The following is a 22462-nucleotide window of genomic DNA, read 5'->3' on the forward strand; positions in this document are numbered from 1 at the left end:
AACTTTCTCTCTTGCCATACAAGATATAGGGACCAGCAAGATGGCTTAGCAGGTAAAGACACTTGCTAAGCATGATGACTATGATTCTAATTCCTGTGATCCTTATGGTGGAAGAAGAGAACTGAGCTCCACAAGCTGACCTCTGACCCCAACATGTACTGTAAAGTATAGGAATATACACAAACATACATGTATACATACACACATACCTATATACATACATACATATATACATACATACATACATACATATTTAAATAGTGCTGGATGTGGTGGCACACATGTTTAAGTCCAGCACTTGAGAGTCAGAAACAGGCAGATATCTGTAACTTCCAAGCTAGCCAAAGTCTACATAGTGAGTTACTGGCCAGCCAAGGCTACATAGTGAGATCCTGTCTCAAAATACAAAAGAGACAAAAAAGTATAGAATTGTCTTGCCTAGGTTCTTTAAAATCCACACAAAGTGGATTTTAAATCCTATTCTTTTCCACTCCACCCCCTCAATCTCTGACTATTTTTATATTTTTAATTATGTGTTGGGGTATGGGGGATTATGTCCATATGAATGCAGGTGCCTACCCAAGAGGCCATAGGTGTCAGATCCTGCTGGAGCTCCAGGTGATTGAGAGCCACCCCCACACACTTAACCACTGAGGCATCTCTCCAGCCCTTGGCTGTTCCTGATAATATTTCTACTATCATTCTCCTAGAAACCCTAATTGTAGTATCTTTTCTACTTTAAAAATAAAAAAATCTGTTAACCTCATTTTGCCTTGTGGGATAAAGGTCAAACTCAAAAAAAAAAAAAAGTGCAGGATGTGTCCAATCTTCTACTTCCCATCACTCCAGCTGAGCCAAGCTGGTTCTTATTTCCTGTGCTTCTGCCTGTGGTTTTCATGTGTTTATCTGAGAGCTTAGAGTTTCCTTATTCTTTGTCATCAACTCTGTTAGCTGCCCATCGTCTATCTCCTTTTCTGACAAATCTATTTTTATTCACAAATATATTACACAAAGAGATCATTCATTACCAACTCCAGGGTTAGATTTTGGCTAGTCTAAAGCAATAGTTGCATTCCCTTGTAAACTGTTATCTGTCCCAGTCAGGTTGAACTGAAGGAGACAGACTATTTCTGGGAAAAATGGTTCCTCTTTCCCTTTGTGATCAAGACCAAAATAATATGAGGCTCCTGTTGCTGCTGTCAGTTGTCCTGTAACCATGGGACAAAACATTCCCTGAAGATGTCAGATCAGAGGCAGAAGGAGTCTGAATCCTTGGTGGCATCATTTAATTATGTCATGCACTGGACCTTCCCTATTACAGGATTTCTCATGACAGATAAATTTCTTAATTGTAAGTATGTGCTTTGACCACATGTTACGTACTGTGTGTGTGCATAGGCCAGAAGAGGGCTCTGAGTCCTCTGGAACGGAGTTGGCTAGCTACTAGATGGGTGCTGAGAGCCAAACCTGGCTCCTCTAGAAAAGCTCTTAACCACTGAGCTGTTTCTTCAGTCAGAAAGTTCTTATTTAAACCAGCTCTTTGGAATTAAAAATGTCACACAGCACTCGGGAGGAGCTGGAGAGAGGACTCAGAAGTTAAGAGCACTGATTGTTCTTGCAGAGCACCCAGGTTCAGTTCCCAGCTACCACATGGCAGTCACAACCATCTATAACTCCAATTCCAGGAGATCTGATGCCCCCTTCTGCCTTCCACAGGCCCCTGCATGCAAGTGGTGCACATACACCTCAGGAACACAACATATACACACAAAAATAGTAAATCAATATTAACAAACCACTCTTTATAGTGAAATGCGTGTGTGTGTGTGTGTGTGTGTGTGTGTGTGTGTGTGTGTGTGTGTGTGTGTATGCATGCATGCATGCGTGCACAGTGCCTGTGATGGATCACTTAGGTCACATCCTGCTTCTCTGCACTTCCTTCCCAAGCTTTGTTCTTGCTTGGATCTTCACAAGCTTTCTCTGCTATTTGGAGCATTATTTGATCATGTCTCCCTTTCTCATCTCCACTAAGAGGAAAGTTCATACTTCTAACTGCTGAACTTAGATTATCCCCTCAGATGTCACTTTCTTAGCAACCTTATAAAGCAGACTTTTTCATTATCACTTTAAAAAATTAAAAACTTTGCCCAAGACTGTGCAATTTATAAATGGCAGAGCTACATCCAGAGTCAGCCAGCTTGGCTCCAGAGGTCCTTATCTTCACTGATCTACACTTCTCTTGCCTGTTTATGGTTGTGTTCTGCTTGACCACTAGGCACTTTGCAACAAAAATTATGCTACTATGTTCCTTTTATGTTCCAAGTGCTTATGTCCAGAAGGTATTTAGTTGAATGATAACCTTCTTACTTGGTTTTGACAATCCTAGGGCTTGAACCCAGGGCCTCATACACAAACCTTACCATGAGGAGATCTGGATGTGTGTGGATGGGGGGGGCTTTATGCACATATACACACATATACATGTGTCCAAAAAGTATCTTTAATTTGAGAGCAGAGAGGGTGTTGGGAGTTGGGAGTGTCCATGGTTGAGACAGTATCTTCCTCTGTAGCCAAGACTAGTTTCAAACTCTGAAGCTGAGGATGACCTTGAACTTCTGCTCCTCCAGCCTCCACCTCTCAGGTGCTGGCATATGCCATGCCAGGTCTATCTGGTGTTAGGTTTAAATCCAGGACTTTGTGCATGCTAAGTAAGCACTCTGCCTCCATCCCCAGTTCTCTATTAACTTTTTAATGGAAATAATTTGTGTATATATAGAATTCTTTTTAAATGTATTTCATATTTAATTTGTGGGCGTGCAGGGGGTTCGGTACTAGGGATCAAACCAGAGCCTTGTGTAAACAGACACTGCCACTACAGGAACAATGGTACCATCATTTTCTTACTCCATAGTTCTTCCTGTTTCTCCTCTTTAGCAGTACTTTATATTGCCATTCATAGTCCTATTTTTAAGTATTTGTTTTATTTTTAATTATATCTGTGTGTGGATAAGTGCACATGCATGCAAGTGCCTTTGGAGGTCAGAGACATCAGATCTCGCAGAGCTGATACAGGTGGTTGTGAGCCAGCTGACATGAGTGCTGGAACCAAACTCCAATGCTCTGCAAGAGTAGCATGCATTTTAAACCATCAAGCCCCATCATATTTGTAGTTTTAAATTACATTTAATTTCAGTCAGTATAAGATCTGCCATCTTAAGTTTTTAAGTGTATGATGCATTGACTTAGGTATGTTGCTGTACTGCATATTTCTAAAGCTTAATTTCCTTGCTTATCTAAAGCTTTAGTTTCTGTTGGCTAATAAACTTCATTTCTTTCAGTCCCACCACTGATAGCCACTGTGATTCTATGACTTGAACTAGTTAGTCACTAGTCAATCTGGGTAGTGACCAAACCTACATGGATACCTCATATAAGTGAGTTTATGCAGTTTCTCTTTATATAGCTGTATTGCTTCACTTAGCATGATTCATGCATGTTGCCAAATGGTTCATGCTTTAAGGCCAAATAGTATTCCACTTGACAAAGATGTACTACATTTTCTTTGTCATTTATCCGTTGATGGACACGCACGTTGTTAACACATCTTAGTTCTTAAGCTAGCTATCCCACCATCCCCAAGTCGTCTTCTCTATACTTTGATTTAATACTGAAAAGAAAAATAACACATCAAGATTTCTTCTTATTGCAAATTTTTGAAAATCAGAAAATCAGATTACCATAATGACTGCACTGTAACTGAGCTACCTACTTTTACCCCACAGCTGCACAAGAGCACTTGAGACTTGTTGCCACTTATTTGGGTTAAATCAAAATCTAGAACTATATTGAAGTGTTTCCATTTACATTCAAACTACATAGTTACTGGTGACAAGAAAGAGGTCCTAAGAGCACAGGGTTGGGGAAGTCACTAGAAGAGGACTCAGCCTATGCATCTTATTTAACATTGATTCTGTTCACTCTTTTGTAGCATAGAGTAACTTTCTTAGCTTGCTTCATGAAATTCCAGCAAGGAAAAAAGTGTAAGGGTTATGTCATCCAGACCATGCCATGTTCTAGCACCTGGGGAAGGGCGCCAGCCATGACCTACATGACAATTACAGGTATACCTGAGCACACACTCCTGGTTTTTCTCTTCTCCCTGAGACCAGTGCTTCTTAGTTCATTCTTTCAAGCCAGGAGTATCTGCTGCTTAGGAGATGGGAAGTTTGACACCACCGTCTCCTCACAGATGCAGCTCTTCGTTCTGCTTTGGCTCTAGAGAAGACTGTCTCTGGTCTACCTTCTGCCAGGGCCCAAGGCAGGCCTTCTGGTAGATAGGTAGGGAACTTATCTCTAAGGTTCAGAGGTTAATCAGGATCCTTTATTAACACTTTTCAGTTCAAGCCTGAACTGAAGAGTAATTTTTTGTAGGAAAACAGGAAGAATTAGGAGATCAGAGTGGGGTTTAAGTATTTGTGATAGTCTAGTCAAAACTTCAAAGTTATTCCAGAGTAGCCTGAGGAAAAATTGGGTTGTCTTGAAAAATACTAAATCTTCTACTCCAGGAAGTGATGGTGGTGCATAAGCCTGATTTGTTCATAAGCTGACCTATGTTTTGAAATGCCTGTATCTTCATTTCTTGGTGTTTAGAGACAGCCAGAGAAAGACCTTCTAATTCCATGCCATAATCTTTCTCTCAGTATTCATTTGTGCTCTGTGTGTCATTTTTGTATATGAAATTGGCCTTCCTTTTTTTTTTTTTTTTTTTTTCAAATCTTATATGTGGTTGGGTGGTTGGGTTTTTTTTTTTGTTTTGGTTTGTTTTGGTTTGTTTTGGGTTTTGGGTTTTTTTTTTTTTTTAACTAATCATAGGGAGACAAAAGAAATTAGTAAAAAGTGAAGGAAATTCAAAACTGAAAATGGAATTCTTCATAGGTGCCCCTGTCTCCTCAGTTGTTCTGTGGGTCACTCCTGACTGCAGTCTTCATTCTGAGCCCCTCATTTATTAATAAGCACTCATTACCAGCTAGGCATTCTTAAAGATCCTTGGCATATATAGTTAATGAAGTAAGGCACAGTTCTAACCCTGTGAGGGCTTGGTCCACTGAGGGCTTAGACAGGGGGAGAAGCACTGCAGCTGAGGTCTGTAAACTTCCTGGCAGCAGAGGAGAGGAATGCTCTCTCAGTTTTAAGTGAACCTCACTTAAATGCCATTTCTTCCCTGTAGCCTGTTCTGGCCGCACCCAGCATGATTAATGTTTTCCATACTTTCCTTGTTTCCTTGGGCCCAGCACATAGCTTTCTGTTCATTTTTCTCTTCCCCTTTCTTTACAGAGTAGATTAGTTTCAAGGTCTCAGCTGAAGCATCACAATTTTAAAAATGGGCAAAGAGGGCCAGCAGGATGGCTCAGGGAACACCAAACCTCATGGCCTGCGTTGGATCCCTGCAACACACATGCCAGGGCATGCTCAGCCCCACACATACACAGGCAAAATAAATAAATATTTTTAAATGGGCAAAGAGCATAAAGCAGTACATGAATTCATAATATTGAGAGATTAAGCTTCATTTATAATAAAAATATTAAAAGATAACAGGCTCTTTTTCCTCACTCAGAGTGTAAAGATTAGGAATTATGTTTAGCATTTTAGACATTTTTTTTTTTTTGGAACGTTGATTAGGAGTCTAAATTGCCCGTTTTCTGACAAGTGTCTCCTCATTACTAGCCCCCTCCTCTCCCCATTCCTCCCTCTCCCCCTTCTTTCTGTTTTTAGACAAAGCCTCACTGTGTAACCCTGGTTGTAGAGACTAGACTGGCCTTGAACATATCTGCCTCTGCCTCAAGTGGAATTAAAAGCCTGTGCCACTATGCACATACACAGTGCAGCACTCTGTAGATTTTTAGAAAGCAAAGTACGGTTTTGTATGTGGCTTTGTTTCTTCAACCCTGATATATTTTGAAATAAAATTAGCTATTTACAGAACTGTCTGTGAGATACCCTATTTAAAACTGTTTACTTTATGCCAGGCATGGAGTCATATGATTGAACCCCAGTGTAGAAATCAGAGGATCACACATCTGAGGGCAGCTGAACTTGACACAGGGAGATCCTGTCTCCCAAAATAATAATTTTTTCAAAATCTAGGAGAGGAAGAATTGGGTTACTGCAAGTAGTCTTTGGGGGGAGAGGCAGGTACAATGAATTGCCTTCTTGTATACTGTTCGGTTTATTTGGAAACAGTTTTAAACAATAGATTATTCTTAGAATTGAGTAGGGAATGGTTCTGATTCTGAAGTGAAGGAAGAAGAGGACATTGAGCAGGTACACTCTTTGTGCTGTGATTCGTTTACATAGCCGGTGAGGTTCTCTTGACTCAGCAGAGTGAACTGGCACTTTCAAGCTCTAACAGTAGACAGAAACACTTCATTAAACCCAAGGACAGCCTGCAGTAGACACACTGTAGCTTTACGTTTTAATATACATCTGAATGTATAATGCTTTTTAAGGTTTAGCTTTAATAAATAATTTTTATAAATCAAATAACCATATTTAAAAATTATTCCTAGTGATGTAGTTGTATATTTCTTTTAAAGATTTACTGTTTTGAGGTCTATCCCCCTCTCCCCTCTCCCCCCTGAGCTGTGGTTTCATTGTACCCTTGGCCGACCTGAAAATCCTGATTGTCCTGCCACTCCCTCCCGAACGTTAAGATTACAGCCCTGTCCCACTATGCCCTGCTGCTGGCTTGATCTCTTCTAGCCCTATTAAGAATGATCTTAAGCTTAGTTGTGTAGGGATTAAGTTGTTTTTAGGTTGATAGCGATGAGATATGACAGATACTGATTTACATTCAGAATTGTAAATAGGAAAGATGTTTTCTCCAAGGTTGCCAAATACAAATAGGCAAAATACTATTAATGTTACATTTATATAATCCCTAATTGTTTCATGGGCCTTCTTGCTGTATGTAGTTTGTTGTATGTATGTGTAATAATATAAATGTATATGTAAAAGTAAAACAATAATAAAAGAAAAATATAAAAAAAATAATTATATGGGGCCTGGCACGGTAACACACGCCTGTAATCCCAGCACTCAGGAGGCAGAGGCAGGTGGATCTCTGAGTTCAAGGCCAGCCTGGTCTACAAAGCAAGTTCAGGACAGCCAAAGCTACACAGAGAAACCCTGTCTAGGAAAAAAACAAAAAAGGAATGAGCCGGGACTCAGGAAATGGCTTTATGGATAAAGTGCTTGCTACATTTGTGTAGCGACCTAAATGTAGGTCCCCAAACCTAATAAAAGCTAGGTATGATGACAGACATTTTGAGAAGTGCGGCTTGCTTACCAGTCTAGCCAAAATGGCAAGCTCAAAGTTCAGTGAGAGACCTTTACTCAAAAAATAAGATGTAGAAGGGGCTGAAGAGATGACTCCATGGTTAAGAGCACTCTGTCTACTTTTCTGGAGGATTGAGTTCAATTTCCTGCATCCATATGACAGCTAACAACTGCCTGTAATTCCCATTTGAGAGGATCCTACACCCTTTTTTGGACTCCATGATCATGCACATACATACATGCAGGCAAAGCACCCACACACAAAATTAACAAATTAAACAAAAGTAGAGTCAGAAAGGAATACTCCCAATGTCAGCTTCTTCTGGTGTCTACACATATATGCACAGATGAGTGTCTGCATGTTCTTGTACTCACACAGTTCTTTTTAAAAATTAAAAGAGAATGATTTATACACCTTTCCTAGCATCCATTCCCTAGGTTGTTGATGACAGTGTTCATGTCACTGAGTAGCCTGGGTTGTCCTAAAACTCTTGCCTATGTGACTCTTTGAATATTATCTTTTTAAAAAAATAATCTAGGCCCAGTGTGGTGACACACATCTTTAATCCTAAGGAGGCAAAGGCAGGTTGATCTCTGTGAGATGGTGTAGCAAACTCCAGGCCAGCCAACACTATATAATGAGACCCTGTCTCAAAAAATAATAATTTTAAGAGCTAACAAATTTCAGACCACACAATTAATTTGAGAAATATTTCATAACTAGAAAAACCAAGAACACTAAGAATATATTATTTCATTTTAGGAGGAGAAGTCAGCCAAAAATTCAAATACCACCCACTCCCCCAAATTAAAATAAGTTTCTTCTGTAAAGCCAAAATTCTAAGAACCAGATTCACCTCATATCTCTGCATTCATTTCCCTCATCCTCTGGTTTGGAAAAAAAAAAAAAGTAAAATTACACTTACAGGAATGTTGCATAGTTAAGTGGGATGTTATGTACATTTATGTTGTTTTTAAAAATGCATTATTGCCGGGCGTGGTGGCGCACGCCTTTAATCCCAGCACTCGGGAGGCAGAGGCAGGCGGATCACTGTGAGTTCGAGGCCAGCCTGGTCTACAAAGCGAGTCCAGGACAGCCATGGCTATACAGAGAAACCCTGTCTCAAAAAACCAAAAAAATAAAAAAATAAAAATAAATGCATTTTTAATAGAGTAAGTCAAGTATCAGCAGATTGACAGCTGTTTTCAATTAAATAGGCTGTGTGTGTGTGTGTGTGTGTGTGTGTGTGTGTGTGTGTGTTTTGGTTTTTTGTTTTAAGTTCATGTAAGCTTAATAAGTTTCTCTTAAAACTGGATGTGGTAAGCTGGTCATGGTGGTGCAAGCCTTTAATCCTAGCACTCAGTGAGGCAGAGGCAGGCAGGCTGATTGCTGTGAGTTTGAGGCTAGCTTGGTCTACAAAGCCAAGGCTACAGAGAGAAACCCTATCTCAAAAAAAGGGGTAGGGGGAGGAAAAGCTCGGTGTGATAGTACATTCATATTATTCTAACACTTTAGGAGCTGAAGGCACAGGGGATCCTTGAGCTCAAGGGTTTGAGACCAGCCTTAGAAACATAGTAAGACCCTGTCTCAAAGTAGGAAGTGAGTGGATGCTTTAACATTTATAGACAAAGTTTTGGGGCTCCTTTTTTGTTCAGTGGAAAGTGGACAAGGGAAAAGACCTACCTTCCTCCCTTCTTCCCCCTTTCCCCCTCTTTCTTTGAGGCAGGGTCTCGGGTAGACTAGACTGACCTCACAGCCATTTTGTACTCAAGAATGGCCTTGACCACCTGGTCCTCTTGGGTCTATGTCCCAAGTGCTGAAGCTACAAGCTTGTGCCACCACAGCTAGTTTATGCAGTGCTAGGAGTTGAACCCAGGCCTTCATGTATGTTAGGCAAGCACTCTACCAACTAACTGAGCTACACCCCCAGCTCCCTTTTCTTTTCCTCCTTTTCTTGACTATTCTTATATATGATTTTGAGCAATTTAACAAGTCCACACTGTTTTATACTTTGCAATCCTAGAGTATTGACATCATTTTAAGATATGATGGCAAATCTTGACACAACTTGGGGTTTGTTTGTATGTATGTTTGTTTGTTTTTTGAGACAGGGTTTCTCTCTATGTAGCTGTTGACTGTCGTGGAACTCAAGTTCTGGAATTAAAATATTGACCACCATACTTGGCAATACTGCTTGCTTTAAAAAAGAAAAAAAAAGTAAAGGAAAAGTGAATTTGGCATATATCTGACTTCAAAAGAATCATGACGTTTTAAACAGCAGTCTTCAGAACTTTAAACTGGTTATAACCCATAAGTGCTTATTTTGTTGGTAGAACTAAGATTGAAACAGTTTAATATGTAATAATTCAGTAATTTAATTCTGTACTTTTAATTTTCAAAACTGGAGAAGAAGCTGATAGCTATAATTCCGGCACTCAAGAGGCAGAGTCAGGCAGATCGTGGTATCTTGGTGCCAGCCAGAGCTACTCAAATGAGAAAAATAAACAAGGTGAGAGATGACTCAGCCAAGGCAAGCATGAGGACCTGAGCTCAGATCCTCAGCACCCACATAAGCCATGTCCCTGCAAATAAATCTCTGGGGAGGTGAAGGCAGAAAAATCACCAGCCTCACTGATGAGCAGGTGAACTCCAGATTCAGTGAGAGGCCCTGCATTAAAAAAATTAATAATAATAATAATAATAATAGTAGTAGTAGTAGTAGTAGCAGCAGCAGCAGCAGCAGCAGCAGCAGCAGCAGCAGCAGCAGCAAGGCATAGTGGCCCACACCTTTAATTCCAGAACTAGGGAAGAAGAGGCAGGTGGATCTCTGTGAGTTCCGGGCCAGCCTGGTATACATAGAGAGTTTCAGAACAGCCAGGGCTACATAGAAAGATCTGTCTCCAAAAGGAGGAGGAGAAAGAAGAACTTGAAGAAGATACCCATTGTCAACCTCTGTCTTCTTCATGCATCCACACAGTGCATGCTTCCTATATACATGTGTACACATACCACAAAAGAGAGCATGTAAAATATACAATAAGCACACTAATTGTTAACATCTAGCAATTGTAAGTAAAAATATATTAGGTGCTAGGGTGTGAGATATGAGTTACTCAACAACTTCAGTACTGTAAGAATAAAACTTTAAAAAGGATTTGGAGTTATATACATGTAAATATGGTAAAGGATAAACTAGGATAGAGAGCACATAAAGATAATAACTAGTCATTCTGAAAATACTTTATTTGTAGCTTTAGTATTGAGGCAGATAGTCAATTAGTTAAACTGAGCTTGTTGGTGCAACCTTGTAATCACAACATGCAGAAGGCTGAGGCAGGAAGACTGAGAGCTACAGCCCAGCCCTGGCCACACAGCATGTGAAAAGAAAGTAAAGAAACTGCCAGAAGCAGACAGAATTGTGTTTTAAGGTCTTAGGATCCAGTATAAATAACATGTGATGATACTTAAAAGGAACAAAATTGTGTCCAATGCATTGACCTGAACTCATGAATTCTTAAAGTCTATTTCAAGTATTTCACTGGCCACCTTTAAAGGACAGTGAAAAAAACTAGTAAAACTTAGTAAGCATGGGCAAAGAATAATTTATTTGGCCCCTTCTATACAAATTGTAGAACTGACCAAATGAATTATTGACAAGTTCTACAGAATTCTTCCATCTAATGATTAAAGGAGGAAAATAGGTTTTGCAAACCCTAACAAATTAATGACTCTGGTTAGTGATTACTGTTAAAGGTTGAGAATTAAGTAGAAATTTTGTACCAACTGAAATACATTTTGTGATTGTTCTGCTTTGCTTCCTGTTGCTGTGATAAACACGTAAATAAAAGCAACTTGGGGTGGAAAGGAGTGATTTCATCATACAGCTTACAGCCTATCATTGAGGGAAGCCAAGGCAAGAACTCAAGGTAGAAACTAAAACAGAGACCACCAAGGAACACTGCTTACTGCCTTGATTCCCTGCCTGCTCAGTTATTTTTCTTATATAGCCTCAGGCCTCCCATATCAGTCTACAATCAAGAAAATGCCCATAGTCCCATCTGAAAAGAGCAGCTCCTCAGTATTGATTCCCTCCTCCCAAGTCAATATCAGGTTGACAAGAACTATGACAGTTGCTCATGAGGCAGTCTAAGCTAAGTAAATACACATGTTCATGTAGTAATGACACCGAGGGCTGAATGAGTAAAGAACTTATATATACAAGCCTCAAGCTTGAGTTCACATCCCCTTATAGCACAGACATTTCTAATCCCAATATGCCCCAACTGGGAGGTGAAGGTGGAGACAGGAGAATCTATGATGGAAGCGTGCAGGGCAGCTAGCCTGGCTTACACAACAAAACGAGGAAAACCCCTGTCTCAAATAAGGGGGAGGACCAACACCAACCACGACGATTGTCTGTCTTACACACATGTACTTTGGTATGCCAGTGCCACACTCTCTCACACACACATAATGAACACACTCAAACAGAAGAATTATACAGAATTTGACCACATCTTTAGATATGTCAGTTCATTGTAAAAGAAGCCAGCGGACCATTATATTAAATCTCACTGAAGTGATTTATTTGGCAAAATCTAAACTGAGACACTGTTAAATCTCATTTCTTTTGTTTTTCTGGGTTTTTTTGTTTGTTTTTTTGTGGGTGGGGGGATGTTGTTGGTGTTGTTTTGGGTTTCTTTGTTTTGTTTTGTTTACTTGTTGTTTGTTTTTTGAGACTGGGTTTCTTTGGGTACCCTTGGCTGTCCTGGAAACTAGCTTTGTAGACCAGGCTGGCCTCAAATTTAGATCTGCCTCTGCTTTAGCCCCAAGAGTGCTGGGCCTAAAGGTGTGTGCCCCTGCCTGGCTATAGCCTCATTTTTTTAAACAAATATCAAAAAATGACATGGAGGAAATGGAGACACGGGAGATTTGAGGTCCCTGGGTATCCTTCTACTCACAGCATGTGGGCCATATTTAGACCCTAATTCAAACTAAGAAAATGTGAATTTATGTGAATATTGTCTGTTTTTATTAAGGAATTACTGTTGTTTTAGGTGAGGATACGTAGTTGTTTTATAACCTTCCTTTTAGAGATTTTATATATATAGGATTTACAAATGAAATAATATGCTCTCTGAGAGCATGTCAAAATAAATTCAGCCCTGTCTCGAAAAACGAAGAAAAAAAAAAAAAATAAATAAATTCAGATTGGAGAAGGAGAAGATTCAGTTAGAGTTGATTTGACATTGCTATAATTTAACTAATGTTGAAATTTACTAATGGAAATAGTCTTAATACTTTTGTCTATATGTGTACAAATTCTTCCTACAGAAATTGAAAAAAAAATCCCCTGCGAAAGAGGAAGAACTGAGAATAATCACCTGTGTCTGAATGCTAAGAGATGTAGTATTTGCAATTTGTTAATCTACAACCAGGAAACTTGATTGTTTGTGGGTAGTTAAAGTACTGGAAAGGCTGTAATCAGTCCATTTGGGCCTAGGGAGATAGCTCAGTGGATAAACTGCATGCCTTGCAAGCATGTGAACTTGAGATTTAGATTCCCTAGACCCCACATGAAAAGCTGGGTGTGATTGTCCTTTTAATCCCAAGAATAGTGAGATAGAAGGCAGAGTCAGGTGGATACCTGGAGCCCAGTAGCCAGCCATCCTACCTAACCTTCTTGGAGAAGTTCTGGACCTGGGAAAACCCCTGTCTCAAATCAGAGGTGGAAGGCACTAAGGCATGACACCTGAGACTGTCCTTTCATCTATACACACACATTGCATGCACCCACGCATCCACGCATCCACATTACCTCACATGAGATTCACCCACCCACACAACCCTATCGAGGTCAGTCCCTTTAACCTCAAGTGGGTGTAAATGCAGGCTTCAGCAGCATAAAAATAGAGGACTAAAAAAGCAGTGTGCTAGATGTGGAAAACATAAGACAACATTACCCTTCAAAAAGACTGTTTGGATTGAAGCCTTTTGAGGTACCTAATGCACACAGTATTAGAGTCACTATGCCTGGAATCCAGCCTTGGCTTTGCCATTTTACTCTATTAACTTTGAGTAAAATAGTTGTAATGGCTGTTTTTGTTTGTTTTATGTTATTGTTGTTTTGAGTTTTGTTTGCTTTTTTGAGACAGGATTTCTCTGTATAACCCTGGCAGCCCTGGACTCAACTTTGTAGACCAGGTTGGCCTCGAACTCACAGAGATCCACTTGTCTCTGCCTCCCAGAGTGCTAGGATTACAGGCATGCACCACCACACCCAGCTATAATGGCTGGTTTTAGTTGTCTGGTTGACACAATCTAAAATGACCTGGGAAGAGAGCCTCAAGAGGGACGGTCTAGATCAGATTGGCCTGCGGGTATATCTGTGAGATATTATCTTGATTGTATTAGTTGATATGGAAAGGTCTAGCTTAAAAGTGGTCAGTGTGCCATTCCTGGGTTTGGGTCCTGAATTGTATACAAGCCAAGGAAGCAAGCTGAGCAGTGAGCATGCAAGCATCCCTTCTCTTTCTGTTTTTGGCTATGGATGTAAGCAGTTGCTTCAAGTTCCTGTTTTGATTCCCCCACAATGATGGATTGTAACCCAGAATAGTAAGCCAAATAGAGCCTTTCTCCTTTAAAGATGGCTTTGTCAGGATATTTTATCATAGCAACAGAACCAAAACTAAGATAACAGCTTGACCTCCACTATAACATCTTCATTCAAAGAATAAAACATGGTGCCTGTTCTGTCTACATGAAGAACTTTTTTTGAAAAGTAAACGCTTTAATGCATGAGAATTCTGCATCCATATTCTTGTGTGCAATAATCCCACTGCAATCATGAAAAGAAAATTTTAATTGGAGAGAATGTTTTTAAAAACAATGAACTTGTGCCATTGCTTTTCTATATTAATGTTTTTCATTTTCTACATAATATAAAATACATAATTACCATTCTAATCATTTAAGTATATAGTTTATGACATTAAGTAACACATAATTGTGCAACCATTACCACCACCCATCTCTAAATCACTCTCATTTTCCACAAATAAAAACCTGCTCATTAAACCCTGACTCCACAGCCCCTAGCAACCACCATTCTAGTTTCTGCCTTTGAATTTGATGATGCTACATATAAGTATAATCATTCACTATCTGTCCTTTTGTGACAGGTTTACTTCCCTTACCACAATACTTTCGATTTTTCGATGCTTTAGCATGGGTCAGAATCTTCTATTTAAAAATTCATTGAAAAAGTTACTGCAGCTGGATTGGTGGCACATACCTTTGATCTTAACATTCAGGAGGTAGATCTGAATTCAACATGACCTCGTCTACATTTGTCATAAAGGGCTACATAATGAGATCCTTTCTTGGGGGTGGGGGGGTGGGAGAAAGAGGAAGAGGAGGAAAAAGAAAAAGAAAAAAAAATTTAGGTATATCTGAGGACTGAGCTCAAGGCCTCACACACATGAGATGGGCACTGAGCTTTTATCATAAGACCACTTTTCATTACACAAGATACCCTATTTTATGTATACTTCACATTTTGTTTATTCTTGAGTTGCATTTACCCTTTACTGTTGTGAAGGTTGATGCTTTGAACATAGGTGCATAAATACCTGGCTGAGTCCTTGTTAATCACCTTTTATAGAGTAGACTCCCACAAGTAGGATTGTGGGATCATATGATAATTCTATGATTTTTGTTTGTTTGTTTGTTTGTGTGTGTGTTTGTTTTTGTTTTTGAGACAGGGTTTCTTTGTGTAACTCTGGCTGTGCTGGAACTCACTCTTTGTAGAACACCCTGGCCTCGAACTCACAGATCCACCTTGCCTCTTACTCCCAAGTCCTGGGATTAAAGGCATGTACCATCATTACCTGGTGATAATTCTATACTTAATACTTGAGGAAACGATACTTTTAAAACTAATGATCAAGGAATATGGATCCCAAGAAACAATTGTGAGTCTGAAAAGACTAAGACATTCTTATTACTACCTGTCAGCAAGTCTTTGCTTACTTAGTGTTTTTTTTTTTTTAAGCTTACTCAGTTATTTTTAACTTAATGCCTCATAAGTTCCAGCTACTTTCCTACATGAGGAGGATTTAATGTTGACTAAATGAAGGAATGGACCTTGTGGAATTTATAGGATACTGCCTACGAGAGCTAGCAAGAAAAGAAATATATAGTAATATTGCAAGTGAAAAAGAACTGTGAAGAAAAATTGAAGAGAAGGGATAGGGTATGTGTACTGTGATAGAGTGTTATTTTTATAGGAACTAATAAATTAGCCTTCTGAGAAAGTGACATTTTAGCAAAAACTTGAATAAGAGTATAAACCATATGAAAACCGTGTGGGAAAGTGTTCCAGGCAAAGGGAATATGGTAGGAATAATAAGTGCTCTTTTCGGAAACATCTTGGTAATCAAATGGTTGTCTCAGTCAGTCTCCAGTCCCATATGAAGAGGCCAAAACAAACAAACAAACAAACAAATAAAACACATGCAAACTAAAGACAAGAATTGTGAGTTGTGAGATGCTACAAGGTATGGGTTTTTTGTTGTTTGTGTTGTTGTTGTTCTTGTTTGTTTTTTGCCGTGGATATTATTTCTTGGCATATGCACATGTGTAGTACACCCAAAGGCACATTATTTTCTGTTCAGAGAAGGCAGCAGTAAGACAACTAATCAAGAGAATCTGGGTTTCCAAAATTGATCTCTAAAAACCTTATCTGATGAAACTAACTTACTGACATTGAACATGACAATAATCCAGGCAGTGTGCAGGCACATACAGATCTCATGACAGCCTGTGCTTCACTGGACTCCAGGCAAAAATTTAGTTATGTTAGAAATGGCTTTGAGTTTCAAGAAATGGATATGATTGCAGCTTATACTCTTCTTTTAAAAATACTATTTATGAATAAATACTAAACTAAAAGTAAATGTTATCCTGTGAGAGTGCTATACTAAAATATGTTTGTGTTTAGAAGTTGAAACATAAATATTGGGAAGCTTTAATTTGTTAAGGCAGGGTGTCCCTTTATAGTTCAGGCGGGTCTTAACCTCATAGTTTTCTGGCCTTGCTCTCCACTCGACCTGGTGGATTACAGGTATCTGTCGCCATGATTAGCTTCCCACTGTACCTGTTTTAAGAACTAGTTAACACAAGAACAGTGAGGATGAGGAAAACTTAAAGATACTTCCAATAATGCTGATGAGGTTAAGAATTTTATCTGGCAGGATCAAAGAGATGGTCCAGTGGAGAAGAGCTCTTGTTGCTCCTGCAGAGGACTTGGGTGAATACCCATATGGTAGCTTATAATCATCCTTAACTCAGCTTTCAGAAGATTCAGTACCCTCTTCTGTCCTTTATGGACACCAGGCATCCATGTGGTGTACATTGATACACGTAAGCAAGAGACTCATGTACATAAAATAAGTAAACTTAAAAAAAAAAGAATTTCATGTTTTCTACCTCTTAGCTTTCCTAAGAGGCCTTCCTTGTTGGTGTCCTTTTAAGAGGCTCTTTCATACCTAAAGTTTCACAAAAGAGGATCATCATCAAACCTACTATTAATAAAAGCATTATATGTAAGATTTATTCTAACTGTAGACTTCAGAGGCAAAAGACTAAATCTTCATTTGTCATGTCAGACAGTCTAGATAACAGATGCCCTGGTGGGCAGAGCTCTTTATCCTGGGATAGCCATTATTAAGCTATTGTACAGAATTTGCAACCCCTTTTCACTGGAAATTTAAGTAATAGCCTCCCACCTTATGTTTATTTGCATCCTCTTAGCCTCAACATATGAGTAAAATTTAAATTTTAGTACTGAATTATCTCCAGGTCTTAACCATTATCACATTCTCATTTGGAGGAACTTAATTTATGATGCTATTCATGTGACTGTTCCCTTTAATACCCAACAGTTTGAATTTGAACTGTCCTGATGGTGGTGACTGCATGGGATAAAGGACCTTTGCTTGCATATCTGTCTTCATGTTTCTGTTTCCTTTGTTCTCTTCCCTGTGTGCAGCCATAATCTCAAACTTCTATCAGGGTCACCTCCCAAGCTTGTTTGCTTGCTTGTTTGTTTGTTTGGAGACAAAGTCTCACTTATAGCCCTGGCTGTTCTGGAATTAGACCAGACTGTCCTCAGACTCAGAGATCTGCTTGCCTCTGCATCCCAAGTGCTGCAGTTAAAGGAATGCACCACTGTGCTCTGCTGTTGTTTTGTTTTTTTTAAAGATGGGGGTCACTGTGTAATCCTGGATGGCCTGGAACTACTATGAATATCACCTTTGGCCTCGTATCCTTGTATTTTTAATATTTGTTAATAATCTGCAGTCTGAATGATTACCAGTGGAGTTTATGAGAAATTTTTCACTTAAGCTCTTTTCATTGTTTTCTCTGAGGTCAGCTACACTTCTCCCTGAAATCCTCTGTTAAGTTCACACGTGGACTCAGATTTTTCACCACTTTTCCTAGTTATTCAGAGCTGTCTTCTATGCATTACTAAACAGTAGTAAAAATCACTGTTCTTAGCTAGAACAGAGATTTCATTTGTTCAGGCAAATATATTACTGGTTCAAAGATAGTCTCTCCTAAACAAATGTCACAGATGACATCATTACCTTTTCTGACCGTTGACTCGTTAAGCTCTCCAAGCTGTCTTACAGGGCTTCATAATTGTTCTTCACTCTCAGCTTACAGCTCTTTTTCTTTTGTTTTATCAGGAACCTTCCTTGCTCCTTCCAAAGGCATCTCAGTGTGGGGGATATAGCTAATAGAAGAGGGTTTGATATTGGAGGTGACAGGGCTGAGGTTACCTGGCTACCATGGATACCACTGTTCTAACCCCTGCTTTCTCAGTTACTCCTACCAAAGAGGACAGTAAGGAGGATAAGCATGTAGTATATGGGGGCAGGCAGCCTTTACACTCAACTCACTTGCGTAGAATTGTAGGTCGGGATAAATCACAATGAGTATTAACTGAGTAAAGCTCACCAAGTCTTCACAGTGCAGTCAAGTCTATTGTTTACCTCCTAGAAATTGGTCTTTAGTCTTGGTGAACTTTTTCAGACTACTTAAACGTTTCCAACATATACTTAACCTTTCCACATCCATACCGGAAATCTTGGATCCTCAGATGACATTCTTCGTACACTAAGCTACAGTTGTTTTCTAGCAGCAGTACATATTTCCTTAATTCTTTAAACGATCTTGTGTTGTAAGTGGTATTAGCCTTATTTTAGAAGGAAAACTAGGTCCTTACTAACACTTTTCTGGACATTAGCCAGACTGCTCTAATAAGTCCTTCAGCATTAGTGTCTTCTACCTTCAGAGCATCCAATAATCTTCATAAAACACAAATGTAATGTGTAACGGTGCAGTTTTCCTCCTACTCTGCTCCAGGAGCTAGCCTGTTGTGTTCTGGGTAAAACCTTTACACCATCTACCACCTGAGCCTTTTATCTAATCCTTACCAGTGTCATAATGTGAAGTCCATGGGACTTAGTCTTAGACAGTAGTTATCAACATTCATAGTAATAACTAGCATTTATCATTCAAGATTTCATAACTACTTTAGGTTCTGTGGACTATGATAAGGATTCTAAGATGAATGAACAGAGAACCCTATCAACGAGCTTCCAGTTTGGTGGGAATTTAATTAATTTATGCAATTATGCCACAGTATGAATCCAGAAATGGAAACTGGGAATGGGACGGATTGCAACAGGAGGTGTCCCTGTATACTTACCAGGTTTCTTTACCCAGAATGACTTTTCCTTTAAAAAACAAAAAACTTGATACACTTCTATTAATTCTTGAACTCAGATGATGAATGGATGAGTAGATGGATGAATAGATTATGAAGCAATAAAAAAATGTTGGTTCGGTGCCCACAGTAGTGTTGCACACCTGTAATCTCTGCACTCAGGGAGGCAGAGGCAGGCAGATCTCTTGTGAGCTCAAGGCCAGGCTGATCTACAAAGGAAGTACAGGACAGCCAGGGCTCCACAGAGAAACCCTGTCTCAAAAAAACAAACAAATAAAAAGTTGCTTTACTGTCAAGGAACATAACATTTTAGAAACCCCATCTCAGCCTTCTTATAGGTTCAGAAACTAAGGCCCATCAAAGTTAAGAGGAACTTGCTGGGCGTGATGGTGCAAGCCTTTAATCCTAGCCCTCGGGGAGGCAGAGGCAGGTGGATTGCTGCGAGTTTGAGGCCAGCCTGGTCTACGAAGTGAGTCCAGGACAGGCAAGACTACACAGAGAAACCCTGTCTCAACCCCTCCCCCCAAAAAGTTAAGAGGAACTTGTCTCATGTATGTGATAATCAGTTACAGAATACAGCCCCTGCTAACATAATCAGCTATCATTCTGGCTTCTGTTAAAAGCAGTTAAAAAAAAATGGTTTTGTAGCTGTAATCAGCATTTTTTTTTCCAGGCTGCATTTTGAAATTCATTTCTTTGGCCTCTGTAGGGCAGTAAGACTCCATTAGGTTATGCTGAATACTTCCTCCTCACAATATACATAACACTTTGAAGGAACTGAAAAGTCCTGAGATAAAGGAACAACCTCTGGCTTTCTTTAACCCTGCATTTTCCAAATTTGAGGGAAACTCTTTGGAAAATGTTAACTTAGACTTTGGTGGGTGTGGAAGATTGTTTGCTCATTCTGTGTGAGTTTTCCCACCCCGCTGGTGTGTTTAACAGTTAGCATTTCTTGATTGGGACCGACCATGTTGGTTAACAGAAAGCACTTCCCAAAATGGTGACTTTAGAAAAGGAACTTATCAGCTTTCTAGGCTTGCTGCATCCATCATCTTCTGGGCCTCCCCAGCCCTGTAAGCCTTTCCTTTCCCTTCCTCTCACATCATCCAAAAACTTGATTGTATCCTGTTGGCTGTGGAAGACAGTCAAGGCTTGCCTGGAAAGAAAACAATCCCTGACAGATAAAAATTCTGATTATTTCTCATTTCTAGAATCTAAGCGCAACAAAGTAGGTTAAGAAATAAGTAATAGGATATTGTGTACCATTTGGGGCTAGGTTGTTGACTACCTGGAAAGTAGGGAAATTCTTCCTTGAGAATTTTAAGAATTTTAATTATGGGTTTAGTGGTAAAACTGCAAAGCCAGGTTTACCCTGAGGATTTAAAACTGCTGCAGGACACAGGGTAGAAGACTTCAGGTTATATCTGATCGCAGGTCATTTATCATTTCTTTCCAAGACTTGTTTTAGTTTAGAGCTCTTGTAGGAGATTTGATTATTCGTAAATTTTAAAATGGACTTTGTTGGAAGAATTTACCTTTTAAAAACCATTTAATAGCTGAGTGTGGTGGCGCACACCTTTAATCCCAGCCCTTGGGAGGCAGGGGCAGATAGATCTCTGAGTTCGAGGCCAGCCTGGTCTACAAGCGAGTTCCAGGACAGCTAGAGAGAGCTGTTACACAGAGAAACCCTGTCTTGAAAAAAAACAAAACAAAACAAACAAAAATTTTAATGTTTAAAAGATATTAAACATTTTAGCATCCTTTCTTTGTAGTTCTTACAGAGTGCACTGAGATATGTCTAAGACTGTCCATGTTTGTCTAACCAAATACCCTATGTGTCAGAGTAAGCTTCAAAATTGCATTCTCATTTTTCTCATAGTTCTGTAGGTATGGAGAAGCTGTGCATATACAAGTATATGGTCTGACTGGACTTCCTTCTCCTTTACCTAGTATCTGTGTCTAGTTAGAAAGTCCCCAGCCTTACACTGAACAGTGGAACAAGATTTCCATATGTATATGTATATGTATGGAAATGTTTGTCTGAGCCTGTATAAACATATATATAAAAGACCAGAGGAAAACGCACGTTCTTTTTGTGCTTTTTGTTTTTTTCTCCATTTGTGAGACAGGATGTCACTAGCCCAGATGGGCTGGCCTGAAACCTGAGATTCTCCTGCCTTAGACTCTCAAGGGCCAAGATTATAGCCATGTGCCACCGTGCACAGTGAATATTGGTTTACTTCAATGAGAACTTCTGAGGTTATACCACCAGGTTTTCTATGACATTGTATGTATAATTTTCTATTTTATTGTTAAACATTTCATCCTTTAGTCTGAATTTAGATTACCTGCTAGCTCATTTATCCTAACAATTATAATAATTTTAAATTGTGTTTTATTCAACTATTACCCTTTTAGTAAGATAAGTTTTATATATCTAAATGGCCTGCAGAATTAGAAGTATTCTTACTTACCTTGTTCCCTAGCTTAGTGTCTCCTCTAAGCATGTATCGCTACCTTTCAGCTCTGAGAATTAATTTCTTACCTCGGAATTTAATGTGTAATCATTAAAAATTAGCTATTGTTGTAACTGACCTGTGCATGTTAAAGTTAGTGTTAGATAATAGAAGACATTGTTTTTATTAGGGGTTTATGGGAAAGATAGACTGAGACATTGGTCACTGACTGGGCTTGGTGACGTGAGCCTGTTGTCTTAGCTACTTGGGATGCAGAGGCAGGAGGATGGCAAGATCAAGGACAACCTGGACAACTTAGCCATACTGTGTCTCAAAATTTTTTAAAAAGTGGTGTTTGGATATTATATATTTATAAGATTCTCAAAATTAAGAGAAAAGCCCAAAAGAATGTGGCTTTTTCTTTGTCTTACTATATTTAAACAGAACAGATAACTTACAAGTGCTAGGAGCTTATCATTTGCTTTTCTTTATCCCTCTTTTGTAAAGTGCTCGAGTGTACAGATTAAAGATGAACGCAAACAGTTTTAACTTAGAACAGAAACACAAGGGCCAGTCCCCTCAGGATTTGCAGATACTGATCACAACTTCTTCCATGTGGATTGTTAGTTTGTGATATTGCCTTTTGACTGTTGTCCCCACACCCTTCTGGAACCTTTGCTCTAGTACAAACTTTTTCTTTGTTCTGAAATGCTCTTCTTATATTATGTATGATGTTTCTTCTTACTTTTTAGTACATAACGTTATGCTTAAAATGGAAAGTGGAACAAATTCATAGCTCAAAACTTAGATTTTTTTCTTTTTTTTGTTTTTTGTTTTTTTGTTTTTGTTTTTTGTTTTTTGTTTGTTTTTGGA

The 22462-nt window shown here is 39.1% G+C and overlaps 1 protein-coding gene across 2 annotated transcripts in view; it reads left to right on the top strand.

Annotated features, from left to right (window-relative positions):
• BTBD7 (BTB domain containing 7) overlaps positions 1-22462 on the top strand; it is a 92680-nt gene that overhangs the window by 7292 nt on the left and 62926 nt on the right. The gene's annotated exons all lie outside the window — the stretch shown is intronic.

This window comes from Acomys minous (genome assembly GCF_964271855.1).
Source record: "Acomys minous genome assembly, chromosome: 8".
Lineage (NCBI taxonomy): Eukaryota > Metazoa > Chordata > Mammalia > Rodentia > Muridae > Acomys > Acomys minous.